The sequence below is a fragment of the Lathyrus oleraceus genome, chromosome 6 (assembly GCF_024323335.1).
Source record: "Lathyrus oleraceus cultivar Zhongwan6 chromosome 6, CAAS_Psat_ZW6_1.0, whole genome shotgun sequence".
Taxonomy (NCBI): Eukaryota; Viridiplantae; Streptophyta; class Magnoliopsida; order Fabales; family Fabaceae; genus Lathyrus; species Lathyrus oleraceus.
This window is the reverse complement of record NC_066584.1, coordinates 328,052,587-328,072,569: the sequence shown is the minus strand read 5'-3', so window position 1 is coordinate 328,072,569 and position 19,983 is coordinate 328,052,587. Positions and strand designations below refer to the sequence as shown.

The following is a 19,983-nucleotide window of genomic DNA, read 5'->3' as shown; positions in this document are numbered from 1 at the left end:
CTCGCTTGGCTGTGAGGTAACAACTGGATAACAATAACCATGGCATGATTAACATGCTTACTCGACAAATTGGTACGGTGTTCAATCCTTTGATTCAAAGTACCAATCATAGTTACCAACAATTAACACATCAAATGGGTCAAATTGCTGACTTCTCTAGTGCTCCTCTAGCACCAATTCAGTTAGTCCATAATAACCAAGTGCAACAGCAAGTTGCACCCCAACCAGTCAAACAACCTAGATCCAGGGTAGTGATAACATGAAATTATATCACATTTTAAGACTTAATTTAATTAGATTATATTATCATTTACTTTAATTTATCCCATTTTATCAGATATTATGCAGTATTTCTTTTCTATTTACATCAGGTACCCATTTTGAAGCAAAAGTGAAAAAGGGAAGAAAAGGAGGTGTAAAAAGCAATAAAAAGAAAACAAATAACCAAGACCAAGCCCAGCCCAAAAGGAAGCGCAAGTTGCCCCTGTGACGGGCGTCACAAGGGTTGTGACGAGCGTCACGCGAAGTAGCCTTGTGACGGACGTCACACATGGTGTGACGAGCGTCACACCAGTCCACTAGCTTTTTGGCGCAAGTTACGCTCTCAGAAGAATGGAAGTAACGTTGAGGATTTCGTGTCCTATTCTCAAGCCGTGTATTTAGCCATGCTGAAGACTCGTAGGAAACGCAAGGCAGTTACCAAGGCTATTATAAATAGCCATCTCCTCTCTTTGCCGTCGACACAAGTTTTTGCACGCTCAGTTTTGCGAAAGCTCTGCCAAATTTTCCTTTCACGCCTTTGCTTATTTTTCTTCCTTTCCAGCATTGTTCATTTTATTTATTTCTTTTGCAAGCTTTACTTTCCCTTTTCCCTTGCAATTTATCTTTCCCGTTTTTAGCTTTTAGATATTTTTCGCATAATAGTTTCTACACCGGAAACTACTGTGCAGCTTTATACCGGATTTAACCTTACGTTATATTCGAGTTTTATTTCCTTGATTTATTTTACGGTTTAGTTGAAGAATCCAAGAACAAATCCTACCGGCTTGTGGTGGAGTGTTCAAGACCATTGTATTACGCATTCAGGTTCTTTAATTGCTATTTAATTTTGTATGTTTTATTCTATTGTTTATTCATATTGCCTGCCTGGAATGAGTCTGTTTATGCATGATATAAATTCTTGTTTATTTAGCATGTCTGGCTAATTTGCCTAGGTATCGGTATGTAAAGTAAGCAGAATAAGGGATCGAGACTGAGTCGGTTTATCTAAACTTAAAATCAAAATCAATCTTTTTATGGTCTCAACTTACAGGTTTAATAACAAGATTTTTTACAAAAGTAAAAGACATAGAGAAGTTAAAATCAATAGAGCGAGAGTTTGAGATTTTAACTGGACAGTGTAAGTTAGGCATTAATTCTAGATCAGGGCGAGAGCAAGTTTTAGAGTTAATTAAATTCTGACCTTTTCCAAAAAGTATTTTTAAAGATTGAATGTGAGGACGAGAGTTAAGCATTTGGATTTAATTATATAACCTAAGTCAACAGAGCGAGAGTTTGAGATAAGGGTGTTTAAAACGGTCAGTATTTTCTTGAAAAGAGTTTCTGCAACTTTATTGTTTTCAAAATATGGTTTTTGACTTAATTATAAGTGACAGCAACATTAATATAAAATCATGGTTTATTCAACAGAGCGAGAGTTTGAGATAGAACCTTTAACCAATAAAGTTAACCGAAACGATTCATTTTAAAACCAAGAAACCGACAAAGACTTGATTCCCTAGTTTTGACGAATTACATACCGATATCCGTTTTATTAATATTTAATCTAGACATTAGTTTAGCTCTTAGTTTTTCCCCAAACAATCAAACATCTTCACCTTAGATTTACGTAGTAACTTTAGATAACGGTATATCGATTCATAAGTCCCTGTGGGATCGATATCTTTTAAAACTACGTGATAGAACTGTGCACTTGCAGTTTGTATCCCATTCTCGACTCACCCAGTCGAGCGATCAAGTTTTTGGCGCCGTTGCCGGGGACTTTTATTCAATCGATATCGTAACTCTTCCGTTACGCTGTAGAGACTAAGGTTTCTTTTTCTTCTATTTTCTTTCTTTCGTTGATTTGTATGCCACGCACTCGCTCTCAAGGCGAACCGCTCTATTTACGAATCAACGACATCGAACTATATCTCCGAGTCTTACGACGAATTCGGGAATATCGTGCTGAAAATAATCTCCCTCCTATAGACCTTCCTGATCTCAAAGATTTTCCTTCTTTAACCGAGATGGCAGAACCAGCTCGTGCTCTTAGAGATTACGCCGCTCCATCGCAAGATGAACCGCATTCAAGTATTGCTCCGCCCGCAATCGAAGCAAACAACTTTGAACTTAAACCTTCGTTGTTGCAGGCTGTGCAACAGAACCAATTCTCTGGAAATCTTACCGAAGATCCAAACCTTCATTTATCCGTATTTGTCCAATACGCTGATACTGTTAAAGCTAATGGTGTCACTTCAGAGGCAATTCGACTTCGTCTTTTTCCTTTCTCATTAAGAGATAGCGCTAGAAGATGGCTTCAATCTCTTCCTTCCAACTCAGTCACCACATGGAACGAGTTGAAGAAAGTTTTTCTTGCCCGATATTTTCCGCCAAGCAAAACAGCTATGTTAAGAGCCCAGATAAACGGATTTAAACAGAAAGACAACGAGTCTCTTTTCGAAGCATGGGAAAGATACAAAGACATGATGAGACTTTGCCCACACCATGGTTTGGAAGACTGGTTAGTAATTCACACATTTTATAATGGTCTCTTATACAATACAAGGTTAACAATAGACGCCGCTGCAGGTGGTGCACTAATGAACAAACCTTATGCTGATGCTTACCAGCTTATCGAGAGCATGGCCCAAAACCACTATCAGTGGGGAACCGAACGAACAACAGTGGAAAAACCTCAACCGAAAACTGGCATGTACGAGATAAGTAACCTTGATCACGTCAATGCAAAAGTGGATGCTTTGGTCCAGAAGATTGAAAGTTTAAACGTATCGCCTCCAGCAGCCGTGGTTGCTATAACTCAGAATTGCGAGGTCTGTGGAATCCAAGGCCACACTCCTGCGGAATGTCAACTCTTGACTGGAATCCAAACAGAGCAAGTAAACTATGCTCAAGGAAGCCCCTATTCGAATACCTATAACCCAAATTGGAAGAACCATCCAAACTTCTCATATAAGAGTAATAATGCTTTATACGCACCTGGACAATCTCCAAATCAAGCCCCATCTATACCTCCAGGATATCAGAAACCGAATCCTAACAATAATACCCCTAGAAAATCCAACTTGGAAATCATGATGGAAAACTTTATAGCTTCCCAACAACAAACCAATAAAGATTTCTTAAACCAGAACATACACACTGGCGAACAACTTAAACAACTAGCTAGCAAAGTAGATGCCCTGGCTACCCATAACAAAATGCTGGAAACGCAAATATCTCAAGTAGCTCAACAACAAGCACCTACTGCTGCACCAACTGGTACATTCCCTGGACAGCCCCAACCCAATCCGAGAAGCCAAGCTCATGCAATTATATTGAGAAGTGGAACGGAAGTGGAAGGACCGTCTGACCCAAGGATAGAAAACCAAAACCCTGAGAAATCCATTGAGGAAAGTGAACCTAAGGAAAAGGAAGAGAGTAATAAGGAAACCCTAAAAAAGAAGGAACCTTATGTACCTCCACCACCTTACAAACCACCTATACCTTACCCTCAAAGGCTTGTTAAAACCAAAGATGTAGGCCAATTTAGAAAATTTGTTGATCTCCTTAAACAATTAAACGTTACAATTCCGTTTACCGAAGCTATTACGCAGATGCCCTCATATGCTAAATTCTTAAAAGAAATTCTTTCTAATAAGAGGAAACTTGAGGATAGCGAAACCGTTACACTCCCTGCCGAATGTAGCGCTATAATCCAAAACATGCCCCCTAAACTCAAGGATCCGGGTAGCTTCTCTATACCCTGTCACATAGGAAAATTTGTCATCGACAAAGCCTTATGCGATTTAGGAGCCGGAATTAGCGTTATGCCCTTATCCATATGTAAGAAACTAGAGATGGGAGAATTAAGACCGACCAAAATGTCTGTGCAATTAGCAGATCGTTCCATCAAATATCCTGTAGGAATCCTTGAAAACGTTCCCGTACGCATAGGTCAGTTTTACATTCCCACTGACTTCACAATTATGGACATTAGAGAAGATGATACGACACCTATTATACTAGGAAGACCATTCTTAGCAACTGCCGGTGCAATCATAGACGTAAAACGAGGACGACTCACCTTCGAAGTAGGTGAAGAAAAAATTGAATTCATTCTTTCCCAATTCTTGAAAGCACCTGCAATAGAAGATACATGTTACTTCATGGATATCATCGATGAATGCATAAAAGAAGCAGAGTCAGGAGAAGTCAAACCATCAGACTATCTTTTAGAGGACAAATCTAAACAATGCCTAGCAATAACACCAGATCCTACGCAGTGTCTTAACAAACCAACCCCTGATTTGAAAACACTTCCCAAAAATCTGAGATATGAATTCCTAGACTTAGAACTTGAACGACCTGTGATAGTTAATGCAGATCTAGGAAGACTCGAAACAGAAAAACTCCTACATATCTTAAGAAAATATCCAACTGCACTAGGATACCACATCACCGATCTTAAAGGAATAAGCCCTTCTATTTGTATGCACCGCATCATGTTAGAAGAAGACTGTAAAACCTCTAGGGAACACCAGAGAAGACTAAATCCGATCCTAAGTGAGGTAGTAAAGAAAGAAATAACCAAGTTATTAGAAGCAGGTATTATATATCCTATATCTGACAGCAAATGGGTTAGTCCTGTACACGTTGTACCCAAAAAAGGAGGCATAACCGTTATTGAAAACGAAAAAGGAGAAACTATAACTAAACGAATCGAATCGGGATGGAGAATGTGCATTGATTATAGGAAACTAAACAAAGCAACCCGAAAAGATCATTTCCCTTTACCATTCATTGACCAAATGTTAGAACGATTAGCTAAACATTCACATTTCTGTTATTTAGACGGTTATTCAGGCTTCTTTCAAATACCAATTCACCCTGATGACCAAGAAAAGACAACATTCACATGCCCTTTTGGTACCTTCGCGTATAGACGAATGCCGTTTGGTCTGTGTAATGCCCCTGCAACTTTTCAAAGATGCATGATGGCAATATTCGCCGACTTTCTCGAAAACATCATGGAAGTATTTATGGATGACTTTTCTGTATACGGACAAAGTTTCGAAGAATGCCTTGAAAACCTGGAAAGAGTTCTGGAGCGATGTGTAAAAGTAAACTTAGTACTTAATTGGGAAAAGTGCCACTTTATGGTACAAGAAGGAATTGTTTTAGGACACATCATCTCGAACAGAGGAATTGAAGTAGACAAAGCCAAAATAGAGGTAATCGAAAATCTTCAACCCCCAAGAACCGTGAGAGAAGTACGAAGCTTTCTAGGACACGCCGGTTTTTACCGACGATTCATCAAAGACTTCTCTAAGATAACCAAACCCTTAACCGGACTGTTGATGAAAGATGCTGAATTCATATTCGACGATAACTGTTTAAAAGCATTTCAAACTCTTAAACAAGCATTGATCTCCGCACCCATTATGCAGACACCAGACTGGAATGAACCATTCGAAATAATGTGCGATGCCAGTGATTATGCTGTAGGTGCTGTTTTAGGACAAAGAAAGGATAAAAAGCTTCACGTTATATATTACGCTAGCAGAACCCTGGATGAAGCACAGATGAATTATGCCACAACCGAGAAAGAACTCCTAGCAGTGGTATTTGCGCTAGATAAATTTCGTTCTTACTTGGTAGGAGCCAAAATAATAGTTTACACTGATCACGCTGCTATCAGGTACCTTTTAACAAAAAAGGATGCTAAACCTAGACTCCTAAGATGGATCTTGTTACTACAAGAATTCGACTTAGAAATCAAGGACAAGAAAGGAACTGAAAACGTAGTAGCAGACCACCTCTCTAGACTTGAGAACCTTGAACCAGAAAGAACATCCATTAATGATGATTTCTCGTATGATAAACTCATAGCTACTTTGGAAGAGAACAACTCCGACATGCAAGTAGAAACCACCTTAGCTATATCTGTCATACCATGGTACGCTGATCTAGTCAATTATTTAGCTGCCGGAATAGTTCCACCTACTTTATCTTACCAGCAGAAGAAACGATTCTTCCACGACATAAAACACTATTACTGGGATGATCCCTTACTTTTCAAAAGAGGCCCCGATGGTATTTTCCGTCGATGTATACCCGAAGAAGAGGTAGAAAATATAATCCAACACTGTCACTCTGCGCCTTATGGTGGACACACAAGTACATCCAAGACCTGCTCTAAAATCCTACAAGCTGGCTTTTATTGGCCAACTATATGGAAGGACGTACATGCGGCTATTAAGGAGTGTGACAGATGTCAACGCACGGGAAACATATCTAGACGTGACGAGATGCCACAAAAAGGTATTTTGGAAGTAGAGATTTTTGACGTGTGGGGGATAGACTTCATGGGACCCTTTCCATCCTCTTTCGGTAACAAATACATACTCGTGGCAGTTGACTACGTATCAAAATGGATCGAAGCTATAGCTTCTCCAACAAATGACACCCGAGTAGTAACTAGACTCTTTAAAAATATAATATTTCCGAGATTTGGCATCCCAAGAATAGTAGTCAGTGATGGTGGATCACACTTTATATCCAAGGTACTCGAAAAACTACTACTTAAATATGGAGTGAGACATAGGATAGCAACACCTTACCACCCTCAAACCAGTGGACAAGTGGAAGTATCTAACAGAGAAATCAAGCAAATACTAGAAAAAACGGTCGCCACTTCAAGGAAAGATTGGTCATTGAAATTACCAGAAGCTTTATGGGCATACCGAACTGCTTATAAAACTCCCATAGGGACGACCCCATTTAAGCTCATTTATGGAAAATCCTGTCACCTCCCGGTAGAATTAGAACATAAAGCCTATTGGGCTATTAGAAATTTAAATTTGAATTATAAAGCCGCCGGTGAAAAGAGAATCCTTGACATAAACGAATTAGAGGAACTCAGAAGAGACGCCTATGAAAATGCCAAAATCTATAAAGAAAGAACAAAACAATGGCATGACAAGCGTATATCAAGGAAAGTCTTCAAGCAAGGCGACGCAGTACTTTTATTTAACTCTAGACTAAAGTTATTCCCGGGAAAACTACGATCCAGATTGTCAGGACCTTTTCATATCACTAAAATCTTTCCCAGTGGAGCGGTAGAAATAAAAGGACAATCTACAGAACCGTTCACCGTAAACGGGCAACGTCTGAAACATTATCACTATGCGGAAACCAACGAGGATTCGCAAATTCTACACTTAGACGAAACGCCCCCAGGACTCATAGACTATATTTAACAGTTTCTTTGTCGAGCTTGCGACATTTAAACAAAGCGCTTAGTGGGAGACAACCCACAAATTAATCTGTTATTTTATTATTCTATTATTATTATCATTTCTCTATTTTTCTCTTAATTATTCTTTTAATTTCTATTTAGTATTCATTATTGATTTATTCAAAAAGAAAAAAATATATCTACATATAATAATAATAATTCTTTTCTTCTTTCGGCATTTGGCCAAATCCTGACTTAAACTCATGTTTCTTTTCTCTAGTTAACACTAACCAGATGGGACATTTTGATCGTATGGGTATCAAGTTCAGAGGAATGGCTCAGAAACGAAAGTTTGAAGAACTAGCCGCTAGAGAGATGCTACCTAGTTTATATGCTGATGATTGGGCTATGACTGCCCTTGGACTGAGACAGAGTGTCCTGTTTTTGCTGAATCAGATAGGATGGGAGACCTCCCTTATCCTGAGACATTTCACCACCTATCGGAGACTCACACTAGAATTCCTTAGTTCATTAATCTATCCACCTAGCCATGGAAAAGGAATTAGCAGAGGTTTTATCCAGTTCAGAATGTTCAATATGGAGTACCAATTTAATATTAGAGACTTCACCAACCTTTTGGGTTTTCCTACCTCCTTTGATACATTCACTGTAAGCCAGGAAGAACTTTTTGAATATAGAGAGCTTGAACACTTTTGGGGTAAGCTGACTGGAAATGATGAGCCCGAAGAACATGAGTTTCTCTCTGGAAACATACATAACCCGGCTTTTCGCTATTTCCATAAGATCCTGACCCACACTTTATTTGGGAAGAAGCCAAATAGTACTTCAGTTTCACGTGATGAACTCTTCATCATATTTTGTGCTTCCCAGAACCGTCCAGTAAACGGTGCTACTTTTATGTTAGCTAATTTGGACCACCTTATCCAGGATGAGCGAGCACCCATTAGAATAGGCGGTTTGATCACTATGATAGGTAATGCTATTGGACTACGTCAGCCTATGCTTGACCTTAACCCTTTTTGTGGCATTACTACTATGAGTATACCCTTCCTCTTCAACACTATGTTTATAGCAAACATAGGGTCTGATGAGTTCGAGCTTATTATTGATAACCAGGTTCTCTGCCTATTCACCATGCCCGATCCTAGAACTAGTGTTCATAATCAAAGGAACTGGCTCTATAACCTGAATGAAACCCCAACTCCGGCTGGATCCACTGAATCCATCCAGGATTATGAGATTTGTGACGACTATGAGCACTATGTTGACCATATCTCTCTTGCTGAGTCTGACCCTCAGACACCTTCCGGCTACTATGATATTGATCCTCCTCCTCAGCCTGTCCTGACCGAAGAATCAGTCATGCCTGATCTCCGACATCATATGCCAGGAACAGATATTAAAACAGTCATTGAAGCCTTGATGTCAGAGCAAGACGCCCTCAGGGAAGATTTCCATAACTTGAGACTTGAAATCCTAGAATGCATGAGCAGAACGGCAAGTCAGTTACGTATGTTACGGCATCATGTTAACTCTTTTGCTCCTCCGGCCAGAGATCCGAAGATAGATGGAATTTAGTTATATTTCTTTCTAAGTTATTTAGTTTTAGGCTAGATTTTTTTTCATTAATGTTGTTTGAATTCATGTTTATTTCTGTTTCATTTCATTATTTTCCTTCCCTGTAATACTTTATGATCAATTTTATTGAAGCTGTTTAATTAATTTTATTATGCAATGGCTATTATGTTCTACTGTTGTTACCTACTATTATCATTATACAAAGCAAGTAAGCGTGCACATTGCATTAAAACTGCAGACTAAACTGATCATAAGCAAAATAAAACATTAAAATACGCCAAAGTAATTCTGTGAAGCGCCACTGAAGCCTTGCCAAAAAGGAGGTGTGACGAGCGTCACACACTCCATGACGAACGGCACGCAAAACGCCTGTTACGAACGTCACACCCCTGTGACGAGCGTAACGCCCTTCAGACAAGTGAACGTTAAGGAGCCGTTGGAGACGAACGTTACACTTTGATTTTTTTTACATTCCCCATTCATTTTTCATTTACCACACTTAATTACTTTTCAACCACTTTTTCTTTCTACCTTCCAACCCTTCTCCTATAAATACCTACCAAAACCTCCTTCATTCACCACAAAACAATTCTCTCATATCAAACACACTTCTTTTCCTTTCCAAATCATCCCTTCAAAAATTCATCACAATGGCGGGAAATCAAAATTTCGGAAATATCATCTTCCGATCCGGAGATGACAACTATCAGCAAGAGCAATTCGAGCGTTTCCAACAGCGAGGCGTCGCTCCCACCAGGTACCCCGATTTAACTTGTTTACAACAATTGGGCTTACTCCAAGGTATCGAGTGGATGCTCCGTAAAGCCGATTTAACCTTCCTTTGCACCCATAACCAACCCACCTACCCTTCCCTAACCTTAGAATTCCTAAGTTCTTACGACTACACCACTCCCGCCGGTGAAGGTGAATTTCTAACCGGTACGGCAACCTTCCGTATGTTTAACACCGAGTACTCTCTAACCCAACGCCAATTGAGTGCCATGCTACAATTTCCCACAGAAGGTCTGCTGCATGCCAGAATCCCTCCAACCTCAAACTGGAACACAGTTCTAGTTTTCGATCTTTTTAAGAAAATTTCCGGTATAAATACCTACAACTGGGAAGAACTCCTTCTCTCCCACATCCATAACCCCACCATCCGTTATTTTCTCCGTATCCTGCAAAACACACTTTTTGGAAGACCAAACAACAGTAAGGTTAACTCGAAGGAGTTATTTTTCCTCCAGTGCGTTTTCGAACCGGATACTAAGGTAAACGCCGCCTCTTTTCTCTTTCATCATATCCGCACCTTATGTGCTAGAGGCCGGCAACCCTTTATAATTGGTGGATTAATAACCTCCATAGCACTTGGCCTGAACCTAGGGGATAAACTCCAAACTTTAGAATCCCTACCTCCCCTGTCTATGGATATCAGCTATTGCCGCTCCAGCCGCCTGATTAAAAACAGAGTAGGCGGAGGCTATTATCTTATGGTGAACAACCAAGCAGTCCCGAGTGTTGTGCTACCCAATACCACCCTAACTGATGTCACAAACCCCGACCGCCACCTCTACGATCTTAGCGCTCCTGAAACCACCGAGCCTTCACAAACAAACCAGCAAACAGATGAGTTTGAAGAAATGGAACAAGGTGATCATCCGCCAACACAACAATCAGTCCCGCTAAACCCTTCCAGTAATGCAGCCGGCCCATCCTCCCAACTTCGTCGACGACGAAGGCCTGCGACCAACGATGACATTATGGATGCTATCGATGGTATGCAGGCACAGAATACAGAGATGATGCAGATGATGCGTCAAATGCAACAGCAACAGGACGCTCGGAATGCCATAACCGACCAGCGGTTTACTGAATTGTTCAACAGGTTCGACAACTTAGACATACGTCAAAGATCACCAGGTCCAAGAACCAGAGGCGGAAGGCAGCCTTAGTTGTTATTTTCTCTTTTTTTTTCCTTTCCATCTTGTATTTCACTTCCTTAAAACATTGAGGACAATGTTTAGTTTAAGTATGGGGGGGAAACAATATTCTTTCCATTCTCAGTTTTTTTTTTCAAGTATGTTATTTTCCCTTTCATTGTTATTTCCCCTTCTTATTATGAAAAAAAAAAAAAAAACAAAAATTATTATTATAATATATATTTATTTTAAGTTAAGTTCCTAAGTGTGAAAATTTTCTATTATCTATTCCCCTCAATTTCCTGAGCCATAACAAAAATTTTAACACACCCAATAAGTATAAAGGTTGCTTACTTTATAAAACTTGAGTGAGATCAAAACAAAACCATTACCGTAACAACGCTCTGAGAACCTCAATATGTTAGATCAGGATAAGTACCTATTATACCAATTCCTCGAACTTTTAGTTCTATGGCAACCCCAAGTAGTTTATACAGAAGTCAGCACCGTCTTAATAGCAAACTACGTGGAGAGCCGATGAATATAAGTGAATGATCCCCAAAGTAACCTAAAATATATAAAGATATCAAGAAATGCACTAATTAAATTAGGTGATCCTTACCAGATCATTTAATCTAAAGGTTGCAGATCATGCAAAAGCACAATACGAAAGATCCATTATGAGTTGGTTCAGTAGGAATCTGGTACTGAACTCGGTAGGGCGGACTACGGTCCGATCCCCCGCAATTTGCAATGGACTGAATAATGAAGTTATCCGACTTATGTACCAGAACTTCTAGCTAAAAGCGGATCATAATCACTAACCGGTTACTCCCCTATGTGCGTGAAAAGATAAAGGGCTTAATGTGATTTCGCTAGAATGAAAACGGGTAAAATAAGACTAAAGGAACCAGGATAGCTATCATAGGGTACTTATAACTGATTGGCATAAAAGTAGGGTTATCTAAGTTGTAACGGTAGTTGTTGATGTCAAGATTAAACTCAAAATCCTCCTAAACAAAAATCCATTCGCAACCTAGTACGAATTGAGGTGTGCTTTGAAATTTCATCTGGCTAAAACTTTTAACAAGTTCTATACTGAATTTTGCTTGAGGACAAGCAAAGATTTAAGTATGGGGGAGTTTGATAACATGAAATTATATCACATTTTAAGACTTAATTTAATTAGATTATATTATCATTTACTTTAATTTATCCCATTTTATCAGATATTATGCAGTATTTCTTTTCTATTTACATCAGGTACCCATTTTGAAGCAAAAGTGAAAAAGGGAAGAAAAGGAGGTGTAAAAAGCAATAAAAAGAAAACAAATAACCAAGACCAAGCCCAGCCCAAAAGGAAGCGCAAGTTGCCCCTGTGACGGGCGTCACAAGGGTTGTGACGAGCGTCACGCGAAGTAGCCTTGTGACGGACGTCACACATGGTGTGACGAGCGTCACACCAGTCCACTAGCTTTTTGGCGCAAGTTACGCTCTCAGAAGAATGGAAGTAACGTTGAGGATTTCGTGTCCTATTCTCAAGCCGTGTATTTAGCCATGCTGAAGACTCGTAGGAAACGCAAGGCAGTTACCAAGGCTATTATAAATAGCCATCTCCTCTCTTTGCCGTCGACACAAGTTTTTGCACGCTCAGTTTTGCGAAAGCTCTGCCAAATTTTCCTTTCACGCCTTTGCTTATTTTTCTTCCTTTCCAGCATTGTTCATTTTATTTATTTCTTTTGCAAGCTTTACTTTCCCTTTTCCCTTGCAATTTATCTTTCCCGTTTTTAGCTTTTAGATATTTTTCGCATAATAGTTTCTACACCGGAAACTACTGTGCAGCTTTATACCGGATTTAACCTTACGTTATATTCGAGTTTTATTTCCTTGATTTATTTTACGGTTTAGTTGAAGAATCCAAGAACAAATCCTACCGGCTTGTGGTGGAGTGTTCAAGACCATTGTATTACGCATTCAGGTTCTTTAATTGCTATTTAATTTTGTATGTTTTATTCTATTGTTTATTCATATTGCCTGCCTGGAATGAGTCTGTTTATGCATGATATAAATTCTTGTTTATTTAGCATGTCTGGCTAATTTGCCTAGGTATCGGTATGTAAAGTAAGCAGAATAAGGGATCGAGACTGAGTCGGTTTATCTAAACTTAAAATCAAAATCAATCTTTTTATGGTCTCAACTTACAGGTTTAATAACAAGATTTTTTACAAAAGTAAAAGACATAGAGAAGTTAAAATCAATAGAGCGAGAGTTTGAGATTTTAACTGGACAGTGTAAGTTAGGCATTAATTCTAGATCAGGGCGAGAGCAAGTTTTAGAGTTAATTAAATTCTGACCTTTTCCAAAAAGTATTTTTAAAGATTGAATGTGAGGACGAGAGTTAAGCATTTGGATTTAATTATATAACCTAAGTCAACAGAGCGAGAGTTTGAGATAAGGGTGTTTAAAACGGTCAGTATTTTCTTGAAAAGAGTTTCTGCAACTTTATTGTTTTCAAAATATGGTTTTTGACTTAATTATAAGTGACAGCAACATTAATATAAAATCATGGTTTATTCAACAGAGCGAGAGTTTGAGATAGAACCTTTAACCAATAAAGTTAACCGAAACGATTCATTTTAAAACCAAGAAACCGACAAAGACTTGATTCCCTAGTTTTGACGAATTACATACCGATATCCGTTTTATTAATATTTAATCTAGACATTAGTTTAGCTCTTAGTTTTTCCCCAAACAATCAAACATCTTCACCTTAGATTTACGTAGTAACTTTAGATAACGGTATATCGATTCATAAGTCCCTGTGGGATCGATATCTTTTAAAACTACGCGATAGAACTGTGCACTTGCAGTTTGTATCCCATTCTCGACTCACCCAGTCGAGCGATCAGGTAGTCGAAGATAGGGTGTTGGTAAACAGGAACGAAGATGCAAATCACCTAGTTGAAAGAGTCCAAACAAAACAATTACGGGGGGCAAAATAACATAACCAATATGGTTGAAAAAATCCTAACTCAAAATGGTCTTAATGTTGGTCTTCATATGCCAAAACTTATTTCTAAGTTATCTGAATATGTCTTGTAAACTGAACTCTCAAGAGGTTGGAAAATTCCCGAGTTTACTAAATTTGCAGGTGACACTAGTGAGTCCACTATTGAGGACATTGCTCAATACCAATTCGAAGTCGGTGATCTGGCTAATAACAAATCTTCAATCAATATCTTTGCATATCCATTATCAGGTCTATCTTGAATAAACTAAATCTTAAACATATCTTCCTTCAAGGCATTATCAAATAAATCCAATCAAATCAAATTTTCATCTATTCTTTAATGTAAGTTCAATCAAATCAAATCTTCTTATTTGAATAGAATCTTTTCCAAATTGATTTGGATTAATAAGCTTCTTCCAAAAGTGAACTCTCATCTTACCATAATTAATACAGGTTTTCTAACCAAATGCTGAAGCAAACATTTAGTGTAGTAAGAGAAGTCTGTGCGCCAAGATGTCACATAATATGTCGCAGACATATTGCACGACAAGTTGCTTACAAACAAATCTTTATGTCAAACAACTTTAGCAGAAACTTGGACTGAACAAATCTTGAAACAAATCTGAAGTGCATGGGAATCCAATCAGTGTAGAACTCACGCCAAGTTGTCATACAACATGTGATGAACATGTTGCTCGACAAGTTTCCTACGGAAATTAGCCAATTACTCGAAACAACAAAACTCGGTATGAGCAGTATGAACAACGCCTGGACTAGGATATCATAAAACATGTCAATACATCTTGCTCAACAAGTTGCCTAAAAAAATAACCCAATCAAAGGAACAATAGAAAACATCCCAAAAATATTTTGAAATTGTGCTAGATGGATCAGGACTTGTCATAATAGTTTTGGAGAAGTCTTTGAGCTGTCTAATCGATTGGAACTTTTAACCAATCTATTTTTTGAGTGCAAAATTTATCCATAAACAATTGCGATAGTATAATGAAGGGTCGCGTCTCTGAATCTATTCTTTCCATTTGAGCCTTTGCAATCAATTATTTAGGGCTCCCATTGGGTTGGGCTTAGGCGTTAATCGATTGGAACATTTATTTGGCCCAAAGATCTTTACTTTCTTTTACCAACCTCTAACTTATAAATAAAGGCCACTCCCTTCACATTTTTACATCCAGAAACATGAGTTTTCTATCTCACTCCTCACTCTCTCTAAAAATATTTTATACTTTCTCTCACTTTAATTTAGTCATAGCGCTTCAAAAATTTCTTTGTGATTGGTGAGGAATTTTGTATTCTGGAAATGGTGTTATTGTAAATTCACCAAGGAGTGTTTTTGTTTTGGTTGAATAATTTATCCTTAAATGGAGTGTTTGTTTGGGTTCAAATCTAAACTAATTAAAAGCTTTGTTTGGAGATTTAGTTTCCTAAGTCGTTGTTTCAGTTCATAAGTTCTTCATGTGTAAAAGCTTACTTTTGTTCGAGATCAACCCGATTTAAAATCTCATCTTAGGTTCGAGACCGTCCCTGTTTAAAATCTCACTATGATTCATGGTTAGCTTGTTCAAAACCTTGGTTCAGTTCGAGATCAACCTAGTTTAAAATCTCAACTTGGTTCGTGGTTAGCCTGTTCAATACCTCGGTTTGGTTCAGAGGATAGAATGTTCAAAACTCCGGTTTGGTTCGAGATAACTCCATATAAAATATCATTTTATCTTGGAGACTAGACGCTTCAAGTTTTTATTTGGAAGGAAGACTAACCGTTTTTGTCTTCCGTTTGGAAAGAAGACTAACCGCTTTAGTCAGTTGTTCTTTGTTTGATTGGAAGTTAGCATGAAACTTTCTTTTTCCTTGTATTAAGGGGTTCGAGAGATTAACCTACTAAAAGATCCTAAACATTACTCAATATTCTCTATTGGAACAAAATTGTTCACATGCCTTGGGTTTTGATGATAATAAAGTACTTAAAGAACAATTGGATATACTAACATATGTTCAAGTGTGCAGGATCATAAGCTTAAATTCAACTCAGAATTGACCCTGATGAAAGCATATGTAGAGAAGCTGAATGTCTCAGATTCTAAAGGATCATAATCTAATGACTTTGAACGTGTAGTTAAGCTTTTGAAGGAACATCATCCGATCATGGTAACCCTACCTCTAGTGATAGCTCAGACTTTGGAGACCTCAACTTAAGGTGTTCAACTTCTGGTATGTACTTTGTCTCCATAGCACAGACCTATCTTATCAACATCAGACTTATGGGAAAAGTCAACTAAAGTCTCTTAGTGTAGGCTCAAGAAAAGTTGATGTGACTTCTTTAGTTTGCCCCAACGTCTGGTTTATACCTAGTATGATAAAGAAGTAGTGGACTATGTTATTACACATTGGTTGAAGATCTTAACAGGATTCATCTTCCAACGTCTCTCTCTTGGAACTTGTGGTTTTCAAAGATCACTTGTGCAAGCTACTTTCAAATGACTTTTTTTCTGCCTCTATAAAAAGGAGCTAGATATTTGAAGGAAGGTTAACAACTATCAAACAATCTAACAGAACGTATTTAGTACAAACTTTGAGCTAAAGTTTTATCTGTTTATTGCACAAGCTCTTAAGATTTCTTATCTTTGTATATCTTAGAAATCTTAAGTGGTAAGAATCATTGTGGTTGTTGTAACACTTCTATACTTCTGATTTTACATTAAAATATAGTTGTAATCATTTCTACTAAACTGTTTGTTTAAAGTAGAGGAAGTCTCTTGCTAGTTTGCTTGAGCAGTGGAAGTCTCTTTCTAGTTTTCTTGAGCAGTGAAAGCCTCTTTCCTGTGTGCTTAAGCAGAAGTCTCTTGCTGGATTGCTTAAGCGGAAGTCTCTTTCAGGTGTGATTGAGCAGATGAAGTCTCTTGCTAGTTTGCTTGAGCAAAGTGTAATCAGTTTAATTATAGTAAAAATATCTTGTTGGAAAAAGGGATTAGACTATCTCAGTTTAGAAGAGGAACCAGGATAAACTTTGTGTGTTGCTTTTCTACTTGCTTCTGATTGTTATTCATTCCGCTACAAACTAACTTTGTGTTCAGACTCTAAACTTGTTCAGATTCTGAAGCTGGTTTTCAAAAGTAGAAAAAGAATTAACATACACATTTTAACCCCCACCCATTATTTTGTATTTTTATCACCTTCACTCTCAAGTCAGATCTTGGAGATGTCATTAGGTATTCTTGGCTGAACCTGTAAAATTCTCTGGTGTTATTTCTCTTACCCTTAATCTTATTTTCCGCATATTTACTTTCTGATGCTATTTCTAATATGTTACTATAAAATATTTTTGAACTCTTAAAATGTTAACAATTTGTTTTCAAACTATCATTTTTCTAAAACCCACAGTTTAACCAGTGGCATCAAAGTCTAACTTATGTTTAAAGACTAATAGTCTCAGGAGGAAGATGAATTCCAAAACCTTTTTTAACAAGAGATTTTCCTAAACATACATCCATCACTCAATGGTGTTAATTTTGAACTAAAGAAAGCTAGATTCAAAGTTTTTATTCAAAGTATTGATATTGAATTGTGGGAAACAATAATCAATGAAATGTGGGGTACTCTTGAAATGATATATGAGGTTTCTAACAAGAGGAACTGCACACATGAGGCGAAGAAGATGAATGCTTCATTCGTAGATGTCTTTCCAAATTTAGAAAGGTTAGAAATTATATTAGAAAGTTTGTTACTAACTGTCATACGGTGAACTGGACTTTATTGGATTTGTAATCGCAATGTCGCGGTTAGCAAGAGTCGCCACCGACTTTTCTTTTATCCCATAAGGAAAGGCGGAAAAGAACAGGAAAGACCTTAATTTAGATTCTTAGGTTCGGGAGGTACTTTATACAAAGGGAAGGGGTAAGCACCCTTTGTATCCATGGTTATCCATGGGCTCTTAATTGCTCAATCATTTATGTTTTTTAGTTTGAAAAAGGTGGTTGAAAAATGTATAAAAAGGTTTTGAAAATGAGAATTTAACTTTGTAATGATTCTAGCATGAATGTATACAAAGTGATTATCTCGTTTAATTTTGCAAATAGTTTAGAAAAATATAACTTGGCAATGATCCTAGTACGGATGTATGCTAAGTGGTGATTTTCTAAAAAGGATGTTTGAAATGTGTGAGGTGTGAATAGTATATTTTTTTTGTTATGAATGAGCAATTAAGGGTTGTACCTGTCCGAGGTCTTTCCGGGCATTTCCTATTCTTATGGGGGTAAAACTGTCCTTACTATTGAGAAGTAAGTAGTTTTATCCTGGGGATGTAGAAGGGTCATCGTAGGGTCATCGGCTGGTCATTGAAGGCAACAGTTGTGAGGATACCTTAGCATTCGAAGGGACTATCATCATTTAACCGTAGGCTACACCGAAGGGTCATCGAGGAACAAAATCGTGCTTTCGAAGGCAACGTCCGAGGGACTATGATGATTTTACCGAAGGGTCTTTGCTAAGGATATCCCCATATTCGCGGGACATGACCGTAATATTGTAATCGTGGGGTAATAAAGAGAGGTCCGATATCATTTATTTAAAGTCCATGTTTTAAGTTCATTAGGTAATTATGGTGATACCGCATTAAATCGATACATTAAAATCAACACATTAAGGATCACTACATTAAAATTAATTAGGCAATCAATATGAATCTTCACATTCAAGTGAAATAATTTAGAATCCCTCTCCATGAAGGCTTCCCATGCATAAAGCGGAGTACCTAGCCGGCTATTTCTTCGGAAGTATGCTAGCCCTTACACCATGAACACACGGATTAAAGCATCGAGGTAAAATACAATTGGAAATTGCACCATAAGATAAATATAACAGCCAGGACTTTAAGCCAAATAATGCAGAATCATCATCAGGTAAACATGAAATGGGCAGCAAAAAGGCAAAGCAGCCCCTGGCCCGGTCGCCTCTGCTTCGCCTAGCGAAGGCTCAGCGAAGGCTCGCTGCGGGCTCGCCTAGCGATGAGCTAGCGAGCGGCCACGGGTTTGAAATTTGAGAACATTATGACCTCAACCTGCAGCATGGCTTATGGCATCCAACACATAATTATATGGTTCAATTTCACAATATTCAAGCACATTTAAATTCTCATGCAAAACTTCAAAATGTTTATGAATTCAATTATAATATCCTCCACAAATTAAGAACATGAAGTGGTACCATATGCCAAATGAGAGTACAAAACGATATCACATGCAAATTAAGACACTAAAGCGGTACCACATGCAAAATAAGAACACAAAGTGATAATCATATGTAGATTAAGACCCTAAAGTGATATCATATGCCAATTAAGAAACTAAAGCGATAATAATGATGCAAACCTGTTTGCAAATCGAGTTGCAACCTTGAATTGGCGAGCCAGATTGAGTTGGGCGGCGGTAGCTTCGGAGCGGGTAAGCGGCCTTCAGGGTTTCCGCCTTCTGAACTCTTTGGATCAGCAGGGTTTCGGTGCTAGGGTTTCCTCCCTCTGGATGCGTGTTTCCGTCCGTCTTCGTCCGTCTCTGTGTGTCTGTGTCCGTCTCTGTCCGTTTGTGTGTGTTCTTTTTCGTGGCAGAGGAGTAGGTATTTATAGTAGTGGTAATGGTGACCTAGTGGGCTTAAAATGAGGTCCAAAGATTCAAATTCTCGCAAGCTTCGCTAGGCGAAGGAATTGCTCGCCTAGCGAGCAAACTAGGTCTGGGCTTTTTCCTGGATCCAACGCTTCGCTGGGCGAGTGGCATGATGCAATGTTCGCTAGGCGAAGAAGCTGCTCGCCTAGCGAGCCAGCTGTTTTGGGCCGCCTGTGGATTGGGCCTGTTGTGAGTGGGCTTTTGTCCATTTGATATCAGTGCCTTGCAGAACAAGTCAGAGGGTCTTGGAAAATGTTTGGTAATGCCAACGGGCAAATTTTGGGGTAT

At 38.4% G+C, this 19,983-nt stretch overlaps 1 pseudogene; it reads right to left on the bottom strand.

Moving 5' to 3' along the window:
* Positions 1–2,673: 2,673 nt before the first annotated feature.
* Positions 2,674–2,773, bottom strand: LOC127099072 (uncharacterized; annotated as a pseudogene).
* Positions 2,774–19,983: the final 17,210 nt, after the last annotated feature.